The following is a 13,039-nucleotide window of genomic DNA, read 5'->3' on the forward strand; positions in this document are numbered from 1 at the left end:
ATGGCTACCTTCGAGCCTGCTGCTGTCTGAGATTCCACCATGGATCTTACAGACTTCAGAGATGGTGGGGTCTTAGAGATCTTCTAAACCCCTGGCTGCACACTGGAATAATGTGGAGGCCTTTGCAAACTGCTGAGGCAGGGAGGGGCTGCCAGCTCCAGAGTCTGATTGGTAGCTTGGATTATGAGTCTCATCTTCCATGTTACCACAGAAGAAACTGAGGTCCAGAGAGAAAGAAACTTGCCCACAAGGTCACACTCAGTCAATCAGAGGCTGGCACTGCGTGCAATAAATCAAGGTCAGGGGCACTGGTGTTTGGGACCCGGTTTTGTCATTGTGTGGCCTTGTGCAAGTCACGTGGCCTTCTTCGGCTGTAAAATGTAGATAATAATCAAATAGACCTCATAGGGTTGCTGTGAGGGTGAAAGGAGATAGAAATATGTGATATAAATAGCACTGAGCACTGAATGGCCCATAGTTGGTGTCAAGTCATGGTAACCTACAATGGAAAAAAAAATCCCAAACTTTGGGAAGGCTGTGGTGTGGCCTGCTGCCTGCTCCTTCCCTTCCTGCCTGTTTGCTTCCCAAGGTTTTGGTTGTTGGTCCCTCGACATGCACCTGGCTGGGGTGCCCCACACATTCTCCCCACCTGTCCAGGGCCCAGTCCACCCAGTGCGTTGCCCAGGCAACGTTCCCTGACGTCACTGCCAGTTCAGGCAGCTGGCCCCAGAGTGGAAGCAGCTGGCAGCCAGATCACATTTCCAGGTAAATCCCCACCCCACCCCCACCCAAACTCCCGGGGGTGCTGAGTTGGGTGTGGCTGCGGGGGGGGGGGGGACTAAAGGGGTGGGGACGTACTGGGAACCATGCGTGAGGCTGCTGCTCAGCAGCCTGAAACAGGGCCAGCTCCTGTCCTAGATAAGGCAGTAGGTGGCCTACTTGAGCCGGCCCTGGAGCTCCCCCACCGGCGCCTCTCCCAGATTCTGTGTAGGGATGGGTTGGCTCCTGGAAGTAGGCCAGAGCTGACTATAATCAGCTCATCCCACAGAGTACATTCAACAATGTCTCCAAAGCCCACCGTGTCTTGAAAACCACACCTGGCATTTATGGGGCACTTATTGTCAACAGCTGGCATTTACGAAGCACTCAGTGTGTTCTGAGTCCTTCCCACACAACTCACTTTGCCCTCACAACAACCCTGTATGGTAGGATATGATATGCAGACAAGAAACTGAGGCACAGAGTCATGAAGATAAGTGTTCAAGGCCAACAGCTAGCAAGGACAGGACCAGAACCCCACCCAGGTTCTGTGGGACTCTAGAGGGTCGCATGAACATAGTCTGAGGGTAGTGGGAGGAGTTCTGGCTGCTACTTTGCATTTCTATAGGGCTCCTAAGGTCTTTCCTGGAAAGCTAGCTCCCCAACTTGCTGTGTGAGGACACATGGCAACTGAGGGAACTGTTCTTCCTAAAAAGCAAGGTTCAGTATAGTTTGATGGATTCAAAATTTGGAACCCAGTTTCTGCATCTGTTAAGTGGCAAAGAATACCAGTGCCTGCCTCCCGTGATTGTGATGAGGATTCCGTGAGGCAGAGTTCTAAAGAGCTCAGTATGGTGCCTGGTTATATAGTTAGTGCCCCAGATATCTCAACGTTGCTACCAAAAATCAACCACTTCCAAAAATATGTTTTGGGGAAAAATAGTCCAGATAGAATGTCTTAACCTCAATTTCCTCTATAAGTTGGTAGTATAATAATAGTGCCTATCCATAACAGTTTTCCCAGCTGTATAATGGGGGTAATAATACTTGCTGTAACTTACAGGATTATGTGTGAACATTGGGGAAAGTACTTCATTACACGTGTTAGCTTCTTTTATTGTTTTTCTTATTTTTAACAATTAACTACCAAAATGTGCTTAATAATGATACCTGGTTTTCCACCTCCGTTCTCGACAAAGGGACTATAAGTACCAGCATGCCATGCACCCTCAGTTGGGGTCCCTGCGCCCAGTGACTGCGTGCTGCATACTGGGAGTTGCAGTCCTTTCGAGGCTGGCCCCGCCTCGCTCCAGCTTTGGGGAGGAGGTTGGAGAGCCGCCCTGCCGGCCTTTGAATTTTGCCGCGAAAAGCGCGCGTGGTGGCCCCTCGGCCACGCCCCCCGCAGGACGCGGCGCCGCGTCACCCTGGTAACCGCCTCTCGGCCGTCGCTGATTGGGCCGGACGTCAGGGGGCGGGTAGGGGGCGAGACGCGACGGCAGCTGCGGGCGCTCGCGCCTGTCAGTCGGGTCCGAGCGGAGGAGCGGGCAGGGCGGCTGGGCCGGCGGCTCCGCGAAGAGGCTGCGCGCGCCAGCCGGGGGAGGCTAAGAGCCAGGCCCGTCACCTGCGCGGCGAGGCGCGCGGCACCTGGACCTGAAGCGAGGCGAGGCGCCGGCGCGCGGCAGGCAGCGCGAGACTGAGGTCCGGGAGCCGCCGCGCGCCACCCGGGGCCATGGGCGCGTGAGAGCCTGGTGCGTGCCGCCCCTGCTGCACCTCGCGAGCTCGCAGTCCCGGTTCAACGTCCTCCGGGTCTTCCCCACGTCCTCTCTGCTCCATCGTGACCGGTTATTTCTTGGCGCTGAGGTCCCCGGGGCTGCATTCGAGCCTCCGTCGCCTCGGCTGCCGCTAGTCTCCGGCATCCCCTCCCCCCACAGCCGGAGGAGGAGGGGCCGGTACATTCTCTCCGCCGCTCTTTGCAACCTGCGGAGGCCAGTGCATGCCCCGCGAGGCGCCCGGATCGCTGCAGGTGCGTGCAATCCCAAAGGAGAAGATTCCCCCACCTTCGGCCGAGTCTGGGGGCTGCTAGCCGCCGGCGGGCGATCGAGCGAGAGGAAGCAACAAAGACCGGCTACAGCTGGGGCCGGCAAGAGGGGCCGTGGCCGCCGGGCTCCCGGCGCGGGCGGAGAGGGCACCCCGGGGAGCGGCGCGGGCTGAGCTGCAGCCCTGAGCAGGACCCGGAGGGGAGGCGCAGCGCCGCCCGCCGGACGCGGGGAGCAGAAGCTCCGGCAAGGATGCGCCGCTTGAGCGCCCGCGCGGCCCTGGTCACAGGCGGGCGCGACCTCCGCTAAGCGGAGAGACCCTCCACCCCCGACTTCAGACGGCGCGGGCTGGCGCCTGTATCGGCCCCACCGACAGCATCCCTTTCCATCTAGAGAGAGGTATCGGCCCCCAAGGGGGGCTCTCTCGGGCAGCCTCTGTCACCTCTGCATGGCTGCAGCCCTGCGAGCCGAGAGTCGTCGCCGCTGAGACCTGGTTGATCCGGTGAGTTCCGCGAGGCGGGGTTGCGGGTTAGAGCTGGGGGCACCCCCTGGCGTTGGGGTAGCCCAGATTGGAAATAAAAGAACCCTGGACTGTTGGGGATCTTGAAGCAGTGGTGCCTCTTGACCTCCCCTTTCCTTCCCACACACCACTTGTCTGGACTCGCCAGCCGGTCAAAGTTGAAGTTGGGGACCCGTTGTGGGGACTCTGCTGAGCTCTAGGCCAGGTATATACCAGAGGTAACTGCATCCCATCCTTAAAGCCAAAAGTAGCAGGGGTAGTGGCTCTGTCTTCCGAACATTCCCCAGGAACTCCCTGTCTTGGAGTGTTTGAGGAGGGGGACACCCAGGATGGGACAGCTTGGGGTTCTCCCAAGTTGCCTCTGAGATCTTCAGTGGACATCAGCTCAGAGGGGTATGTGGAGTCCTGGTTATGCAGGTGGCTGCTTTTCAGGATTGAGCTCTCTAAGGTTAGACAGGATCCCGTCACAGCTGGTATTCCTACAAAAAACTCACAGGTGCAGTGCGTGCCTAATGCAGTGTGGTGTGACGTCACTACCAGGCATCTGACGCCACTGGGGTTGCAGTGTCAGTAGAGACAGGACTTGTCCTGACCCAAGGTCGGAAGGGGTGGGAGTGGTGGTGACCAGAAGCCAGAGGATGTCATTGGGTAGTGGAGGGGGGAAGGCAAACTCCCCACCCCAACTGCAGTCCTCTGACCTAAATCCCCAGTGCCCTGACGAGGTGGGGGAGGGAGGCAGCACCAGCTGTCCCTATGATGCTCCTTCCTCCAAGGACAGGTGTTCATTTTTGGTTATATAGCCTGGCAGTGCCTGGGGTCTTAGGAATCCCAAACAGAGCAACTTTCTGCTTTCAAAAGGGATGCTATAGAGACCACCTCCCTGAACGCCAACACACACCAAGCTGGCAACCTGAAGTTCCCCAGTCTCCAGAGAGCTGTGAGCCCCTGCCTTAAAAAGGGCTACTTCTACTCAGGAAAACATGGGTGCCTCACCACCAGCCAAGGAAGGTGCAGAGCAACTGTTTTCTGCTGCCCCTTACATCCAGGGAGGTCCCCTGCCGTTGACTGCCAAGATGAGGGGCTTTGGCCAAGCCTAAACTCCTGACTGCCCCACTCCTTTGGTGTTTAGGATGACTTTGACAAGCTCCATGCGGTACTCATTAAGTGAAGGAAGGGCAAGTCAGGCCCATCAGTGCCAAGGTCTGAGTGAAGCATGTCTCTGCCACAGTGCCAGCTTTGATGGGGGTCAGGCAACAACCCTCTCCTCCCTACCACACCCCAGTACTGGCCCTGTTCCTTGTGAATGCCCAGAGAACCCCCCCAGCAGCATTGTGCTGCTGACTCTTTGATTCCTCTTCTAAGTTCCTTCCAGCAATTGCTGCCAGTGTCGGATGTGGGTGAAACTGCTGTGATCACATTTCTAGGAAAAGGTTAGAGAACTGTGTCATTGCTTCAGTGGTGTGGGGTTGGGTGAAAGCAGGGGGAGTGTCTCTGAGGTCATTTTGAGAAGCCAGGCGCTGTCTCGATGCAGCGAGCATTTTTTTCTGTTCTCCTACCCGGCTCTCTAGCTAGATGAACAGGTCAATAAATATCAGTGGAACTGCTTTTGGGGGCTTTACATGAAGATGGTATTTCCAGCTGAAATGGTGCTGTTAAACACACAGGCTTCCAAGGACAGAGGAGCAATAGCAGATGGGGTAGAAGTGGGAGAGGTGGGCAGAGAGCTGTTTGCGCTGCCTTTCAAAGCTTCCCAGTTTAGAAACAAACTCGGAGTGTGCCAGAGATCCACAAACACAGGCAGTTGGAGGTCCTCCATGGAGTATTTACACTTCCAGAGCCAAGGCGGAGGGAAAGGCTGTCAAAATTGGGCAATTCCTTCTGTTCCCTTCCCTGGGCTTGGCAATAGCATCAGGCAATGTGCAGGAGGGGGTGCCAGCTTACCCAGCATCTTCCTACGTGCCAGGCACTTTATAGAATCTCAGTTACTCCTTGCAGTGACCCTCACGCTGTGGCCATTATACAGATGAGAAGACCGAGGCTCAGAGGAAGTGATGAGCTACGGGTGCTCAGCCAGGCAACTGCAGGTGTTTGGCTCTCAGTTGCGCTGGTGTCAGAGTTCCCTGTCTTACCGGCCTCTTGCATGGGCAGAGGTGGAGGCACCCCCACTTGTTGGATAAGGTGCCTGCAAGAGTCAGGGGCTATTGCCTATAGAGGAAGTTTGGCCTCATTGAGATGTCTTGCCACACTGAAGCCCAGGTTGGGACCCGGCTTCCCCATTACCTACAGGACAGGTTGAGCAGAAGAGCCTCTTCTGTCCTGGTCTAGTGGGCAGCCTGCTCCCCTCAGCCCTGGCACCTCTTTCCTCAGTGCTGGAGGAAGGAAGGCATGGCATGCAACCTGCCTGCCAGGAAGGGATGAGAAAGTTGGCCCTTGTCATCTGCCCCTATGGGCTTACCGAGGGAGGGGTGTCTGTCAGGCTGCCCCCAGCCATCCCAGGGACCCCCTTGGAGGCACCCAGCTGGTGGGAAGGCAAGGATGCAGATAGGGCACAGGCATCTGTGACTTGCTGACCCAGCCTGAGGGTGGGGAAGGGCCCTATAGGAGGGGTGCCATGTGACTCTCAGAAAGGACAAATAGGGATCTGCAGCAGGGCAGAAAGAGTGTTCTGGACAGTGGGAGTGGCCATGTAGTGGGCCTCTGATTGCTGGGGTATGCTGAATGAGGGGAAGAGGTGGCTATGCCCTGGAAGTGTAGGTGGGTGAGGAGGCTTAAGCAAAGGAAAGGATCCAGCTAGGGCTCCCTTGTCAGAGAGGGTGACTCTGAAGGGATGACCCCAGACATCCCTTCCAGTCAGGGTGGGGAAGGCCTGCTCAGCTCTCTGGGCAGTCCTCTTTCTCAAGGTGAGCTGTCCACCCTCCACCTCCAATAATCCTTATCACTTACCTAATTCCATGTAAGCTCACCCATCCCCTCTCCTTTCTGAGGCTCACAGTTGCTCTGGACCTGGGCTGAGTTACTTAAATCCCCAACATGAAAGAGCCAGGCTGTGGAGTGGGTCCACCCCTTGTTGGCTGTGTGACCTTGGGTGAGTAGCTTTGGCTATCTGAGCCTCAGTTTCCTCACCTGTGAGAAGGAGCTGATAACAGCACCCACTTCCCGGGGTGTGGTAAGGATTCAGTGAGGGTTTAGCACAGGTGGTGGCATACAGCAGGCACTCCTTAAATGGACATTCTCCTGGCCAGCATTAGCCTCATCCTCAGAATGGGGCCTTGAAAAGCTTTCCCAGTCCCTGTTGGAATCAATGATCAAAGACCCCAGGGCTGGTCAGGACTCCCACTCTTCCAGTTGCCTCTGCTGGTCTGTCACCCACCGACCTCCAGCACCACACCTATGTGGCTCCCATCTGAGCTTCTGGGGTGGGTGCTGGGGCCTGGCGGGGGCCCTCCCCAACCTCCCTTCTGCCCCCTCCACCTTCCAATCCCTCACAAATCGGAGGAAGCAAGCTGAGCAGCTCATATTCATGAACCGTAATTCAATCAGGCGGCGATTCCTCTGGGCTTGGGGCGGGGGTGAGAACGAGGAGGCGCGCACAAAAGGGCCGCTTTATTACCTCCCGCGGGCCGGGAATTGCTGCTCTCCCCCAGCAGCGGCCGGAGCCGCCTTTATTGTGTTAACCCATTTGGGTGTCAAGAGCTATTGTGCGCTTTCTCTGCCTGTGCTGGGCAGGCTGCAGGAGGAGGGCGATGCGCCGGCCGGTCACCTCCGCGGGCGCCGCCCACCGCCCTGATTGGTTGCTAAGTGATTTGCATCTAAGGTAATCACTTTTATCTCAGAAGGATGTCGACCATAATTATAAGCTACTGACATCTTTTGAAATCTGCCTAATGACTATTTTAGTCTGCAGAGGGTGTGGAGGGGGGGGGAATTCTGGAGGCTAAGCGGGTGAGAGAGGGAGGAGGCTGGAAGGTGGTTTAATTTCTTCCACCTGGACCATTGATTGGTTAGTTGAGAATTATGTGAGTGCCTACTGCGTGCCTCAAACAAAAGACACTGCGGAGATGGGGGTGTTGCATCCCTGTGGGCGGAGTTAGTACCATTTCAGAGATGGGGAAATAAAGGCATTGAGGAATGAGCCACCTGCCTGGAATCACACACCCAATAAGTGGCTGCAAGCTGAGTCTTTCCCACCCCCAAATTCCTGCTGGAGTGGGTGTAGACAAATAATAATGATAATCATTCCTGGGTAGAGGTCATGTGTCTGGTACCTCCTTGGGCTATGTCATAGCCCTAAGAAATGCAGATGCTACTTCATTTCACCAGGGAGGAGACAGGGCACAGAGAAATTATGTCACTGCCCAAGGTCACACAGAGAGTGGCAGAAGTGTGAGTTCTGTTGGTGGCCAGAAGTTGGATTCCTTCTCCCCCTTCTCCACCCCTCATAGTTCCATTCGGTAACCCCCCGGCATCAGCCTGGGTCAGGGCACCGTGCTGGCCACTCTCTGGGTGGCAAAGCTCTAAGGAATCAGATGGCCCAGAGCTTCCATGAGGAGTAAGATGAGTCTGCAACCAGCTCAGATTCTGGACAGACCCGGAGCAGGGCTGGAGGAGAGGCATCAAGGAGGGAAAAACTCCAGCTGGTAATGGAGGGCTTCCTGACAGAGGGGGTTTTTGCTCTGGACCCTGAAGACTGGGTAGATCTGCTCCAGCATAGAGCAAATGGGGCTGTCATGGGCAGAGGGAGTTTGAGAACCAAGGGGCACGACCAGGAAGAGCAGGGGAAGCTTACAGGTGGTGCTGGAAGAGAGCTAGACAGGAGAGTGCAGGGCTCGAGTGTGATTGGGGTGGAACCCCGGCTCCTCCTCCCACTGGCTCTGTGTCTTCAGACAGGTCAGGTTACCTCACTGAGTCTCACTGTCCTCATCTGTGCAAGGGAATCATAACAGTTTCCCACAGGTGGGTGGAATGAGCTTGACTAAGCCCTTCGGAGCTGGGTGAGCAGGGCCCAGGCCCCAGCCAGCCATCCTGGCCTCACAGCAGACCAGCATCCCAGCCCCAGCAGCTGTTTGGGGCCCTGGGAGCCCCAGCCATTGTGCGGAGGGCAAAGGGGACAAAGGCCCAAGAGGTCAGGGGGTAAAGCTGAGGCTGGCTGTGAACAGGCGCCTGGGGATGGGGACTTAATGATGAAAAACTTAATGACCCAGAGTCTGTGGGGAAGGGGCCTCCCTTGGAGGAGTAGGAGGTGGGGGGTGTCCTGCCGCCAGCTGTCTGCTCCACAGATCCACTGCCAAGGCAGAGTCAGCAGTCCCACAGAGTTCAGGTCTGAGCTTGGCACTTGGGGAGGCAGAGGTGGCAGGGCCTCCCGGCCAAAATCAGTCCCCAGGCCTGAATTTGGGGCTTGGCCCTGCCCCTTGCATCTGAGTAATCTCAGTCTCATCATCTGTCAGATGAGCCAGGGATCCACTTCGGAAGGCAGCTGTGAGGCTTGGCAGTAACCGAGAGCAAGTGGGCAGTAAACAGGAACTGCTATTTTTGCTCTTTATTCATCCGATCATTCAGAGAGATTCAGTGCTCCATGCCAGGCTCCCTGCCAGGTGCTGGGGACGCAGAGATGAACAAGCCCAATTGACTTGAAAGCTAGTATGGCCTCCAACACATCATCACAGTACAGTGGGTTAGTAGCCACAATACAGGAATTCACAGTCTGCAGGCACTGTGCCAGGAGCCAGGGGACGGCAGTGAACAAGCCAGATATGGCCCTTTGGAACCCCCAGTCTCTCAGTGTATGCTAGGAAGTCAGAGTTGGAAATTATTACTTCCAACTGAGGTAGCCACTGAGGGCTCCCTGGAGGTAGAGGCATTTTCAGTGCTGGCTTTGGAGGCTTCTATCTAAACACCTTTGCCTGTTATGGGAACCCCAGGACACTGGTGGCATCTGCTATGTGCCACACTGAGCTTCTGCCTTTGGCATTTTGTTCTCTCATGTAATCCTGATATGGTTCTGGGAAGAGTATTTTCATCCCTGTCGTGTAAATGAAGAAACTGAAGAAACTGAGGCTCACTGAAATGACGTGGCAGTCCAGGGCCATATGGCAAGGCAACACAATCCCATTCCTTATCCATGCAAGCTTTTGCTGGTCCCCTGCCTGTGAGGGCACTGGGCTCTGTGGGGCTGTCTCACGAGACTCCTTGGGCAGTGGCTGAGAGGATCCATTTCTGAGCCAGCTGTTACCTTTATAAGCTACATGACCTTGAGCAGGTCACCCCTCCCACCTCCACCCCAGCCGGGCCTCAGCTACGTCCTCTGTAAAATGTCAAGGATGGCAAATCCATGGCAGGCCTGGCTTGCTTTACACTGCTGTGCCCTTGGCAGACATTGCCAATCAATTGCTGCCCTCTTCCCCTGCTGAGTTCTTCCCCTGACCTTGGATTATTTCCAGGGCTTTGGGCAGGCAGCACGAGTCAATCAGCAGGGTTCTTTCCGGGATTCTGGGCAGGCAGCACCAATATATGAGCTGAAGCCCATTTGCCTGCCTGGCTTTGAAGAGCCCAGGGGTCCCTCTGGCCCTTTTCCATGTGGTTTAGAGGACCAGGGTACCAGAGCGAGGGATATTGGGGGATCTTCTCTGAGGATATGGGTTGTTCTTCAGCCACAAGAGCTGTGGAGGTGTGAGAGTCTGTTATCTTGTTGCATTACCCAGAAAGACCTGTGTCCCCATCCGTGCAGCCTAGCTCATGCTCAGTGTGAGTGCCCTGGGCAGATTCTGAATACTTTCCGTCTGAATGATAATTACCGCATTTATTGAACTCTTCCTGAGAGCTGGGTTCTTCATGGGCATCCTCTCATTCATCATTCTACAGAATATCTGCAGCATACCTCTTAGCCCCTCTCGGAAGAATTCTTAGCCCATTTCAGAGATGAGGAAACCGAGGCTCAGAGTGGTTAAAAATAAGGTTATGCACTTGCTAAGTGGCTGAGCTGGCAGTCACACCCAGGTCTTGATGTCCAGAGCCTGGAGCATGGCTGAGCAAGGCAGACAGACAAGGCAACCTTTCTGGGGGTCATTTCATTAAAGGCTGGTTGACTTCTGACAGGCAGAGCTGGGCCTTCTAGGAAAATGAACGGGGCACCTTAGGTGGACGAAACAGCATGAGCAGCAGCTCAGAGGCAGGCAGGCAGGCAGGCAAGAGTGACTAGGTTGAGGGTCTAGTGTGTGGATGAATGCGGCTGGAATGTGGAGAAAAAGGGAACCGTAGGGGAGCCAAGGCTGATCTTGGCATTTGGACTTTGCCTTTCCTTAGTGGGGAACTGTGGCAGCTCTTTGGGTAGATGAACAACCCAGTCCTGTCTAAGTGTATTTATTTAACATCTCCATGAACCCAGGGTGATGCTTGGGGCTTCCTCTGGTCTACTGGAAGCTTTAGCCAGGAACAGTGCCTGGTGCACAGTAGGTAGGCATCCAAGAAATGTTTGTTGAATGAATAAATGAATGCTTGCTGGACTGAAATGCTCTTGATCTCCCCGTGGGTCCAACTGCATGGAGGAGAGGCCAGAATCTCTCTTTCCAGGGAAAGTTGAACATCAGGTTGGGAGCTGGGGCTGGGGGAGGGAGCCAGGCAGGTCCCTGGGGCAGGGGCTTCCCTCCCAGCCCTCCTACCCCTGCTGCCTGTCCCTAAGACCCTCCTAGACTTTCTAAGGGATGTCCTCGCCTCGCTGCCACGCCTGGCGGGCAGCCTGGACCCAGCGCTTGGGGGAATAAAAGATGAAGGTTCATGACCATTTTTTAACTCAATAAAGGGAGAGACAAGCTGCAGGCTGCAGGCCGGAGATATAATTAGTTCGCAGCAGTGGCTCTTTCTTGATTTAGCTTCTGAGAGAACAAGACAAGGATGTTATACCCAATTAGCAGTAACATCCAGTCGGAGCCTCAATAGGTGAGATAACAAGCTATTTTTATGACTTTTCTTTCCCAGCTTGGAGGGGGCGGGGGGAAGGGAATATCAGGGCCTTATTTCTTTTCATCAGGGAACAATTATTAGTGATCTCAGGATTTCCCAAAGGCAAATGATGCATTTGTAAACCCAAACAAGCAAGCATCCTGGGGCAGCAGGCGGGCGTTTTGAGCCCAGGACTAGTGGAAGGGTGCAGGCCCCTTGGCCCTATTTTGGAAGCCCTCTGAAAAGGCCCCAAATGCAGAGGGCCCATTGGTTTGGCCAAGGGGAAGTCCAGGCCCTTGCAATGTTTTCAGTAACTGCGTTGATTTTCCTACCTGCTTCAAGGAGGCCTAAGGGCCACTTCCCCTGAGGATGAAGAAGGAGCCAGTACTGGCCCTTGGCAGCTCTACTTGGCACCACCCTAGATCCTTTCTGCCAACTGGGCCGGAGGTTCTGGTTCCTCAGCCCTGAACCTGTTATTGTACTCTGCCTGCTGGACCCTGCTGGACCCCCATTGTGACTCACATTGCCTGACCACCTCCTGCCTGTCCTGAGTCCCAGACCCAGTCTCTGGCAGGGGTTGAGTGGTGATTAACTCCACTCTGTCCTCCCTCATTACCCCCTCAGCCAGGACACTGGCACTGGCCAAGTCTCTGCTGGGGCAGGGCAACCCTGCCAAGCCCCACCCCAGCTGCCTGGCCACATTCCGACTCCTGGCGAGGGCTAGGAGATGCCCAGAGAGGTAGCTGGCATGCTGTTGTGACACCCCATCAGCCGGGCCCCAAGCCCAGAGCAGGTTCCTGGGTCTCTGCCCATCCTGTAGCATCTGGCCCCACCCTGCCCCAAGTTCCATCTCCCTGTCAGTGTGGAGCCCCATGCTCATGGTTCAGACAACTGACAAATCCAGCCATGCAAAGTGGGAGTTTAATTGCAAACAGTTTTTATGGATCATGGGCCCATCTGTGCCACCATATGCAAAAGGGAAAAAAAAATCCCCATTTAAAAAAATTTTTTTCCCTGCCCCATCCCCCAAACTGACTCTAAAAAAAAAAACAGTTGCCAAGGTTTCTCTGACTGTAGCCAAGCACAGAGCTGGAAGCTTCCTGCAGGGTGGGCCTGGCCAAGTCCTAAGGCCAGGTGGGGCAGGGATGAGAGGGCCCCATGAAACCTGACTGCTGAGAGGAAGCGATGGCCTCAGCAAACTGCCAGCAGTTCCTGTCCCCACTGGCTCTCTGTCGGCTCCGGGCCTTTGCACATGCTATGTTGCTGTCCGAGGACCTGTTGTCCTTTCCCAGCCCTTTGCGGATGCTGTTTGTGTAGCCCCTAGGACAGGACTTGGCATGGTATGAGCATTATGCAGTGCCGATGGAACTGTGATAGTGAGTGTGATGGGCACACAGGCACTTCCTCTCCCATTTCTAGCCCAGGAAATGGACCTCAGGAGGGGTTTGAGATAGTCAGTGATGCCTTGATTTCCCTACCTGCCTTAAAGAGGTATAAGGAGGCTCAGTCAATTCCCGTGGGGCTGCCCAGGCTCACAGACTTCAAATTTCCAGTGGTCCCTCCTGCTGTGGTGCCTGGGCCCAAAGATGAGCCCCACCCAAGGGTTAGTCCTCCTCAGGCCCTCAGAAAGGGATTCTCCCTGGGGCCCGAGTAGGCTGGCCGTCAGCGTTCTGAAAGGACTCGCCTCTGAGGCAGCCTGCCAGGGTTCGATTGCCATGCCGCCTCATGCCAAAGACTTCCCGACTATCATTCCTCCCTCTCCTTGTCTCAGTTTCTTCCTCTGTGAAAT

General features: G+C 55.3%; 1 protein-coding gene across 3 annotated transcripts in view; it reads left to right on the plus strand.

Moving 5' to 3' along the window:
* The first annotated feature begins 637 nt into the window (after positions 1-637).
* The window catches only part of FAM222A (family with sequence similarity 222 member A), a 54,483-nt gene continuing 42,081 nt past the window's right edge, over positions 638-13,039 (plus strand). The window contains exon 1 of one of the 3 annotated variants that reach the window (XM_066370714.1): positions 638-765. The gene's annotated coding sequence lies outside the window, so the exon portion shown is untranslated. Of the gene's footprint in view, positions 766-2,289; positions 3,298-6,350; positions 6,401-13,039 lie in introns of those variants that run through there. The other 2 variants (XM_066370713.1, XM_066370715.1) reach the window with 2 other exon arrangements.

The sequence above is a fragment of the Saccopteryx leptura genome, chromosome 2 (assembly GCF_036850995.1).
Source record: "Saccopteryx leptura isolate mSacLep1 chromosome 2, mSacLep1_pri_phased_curated, whole genome shotgun sequence".
NCBI lineage: Eukaryota > Metazoa > Chordata > Mammalia > Chiroptera > Emballonuridae > Saccopteryx > Saccopteryx leptura.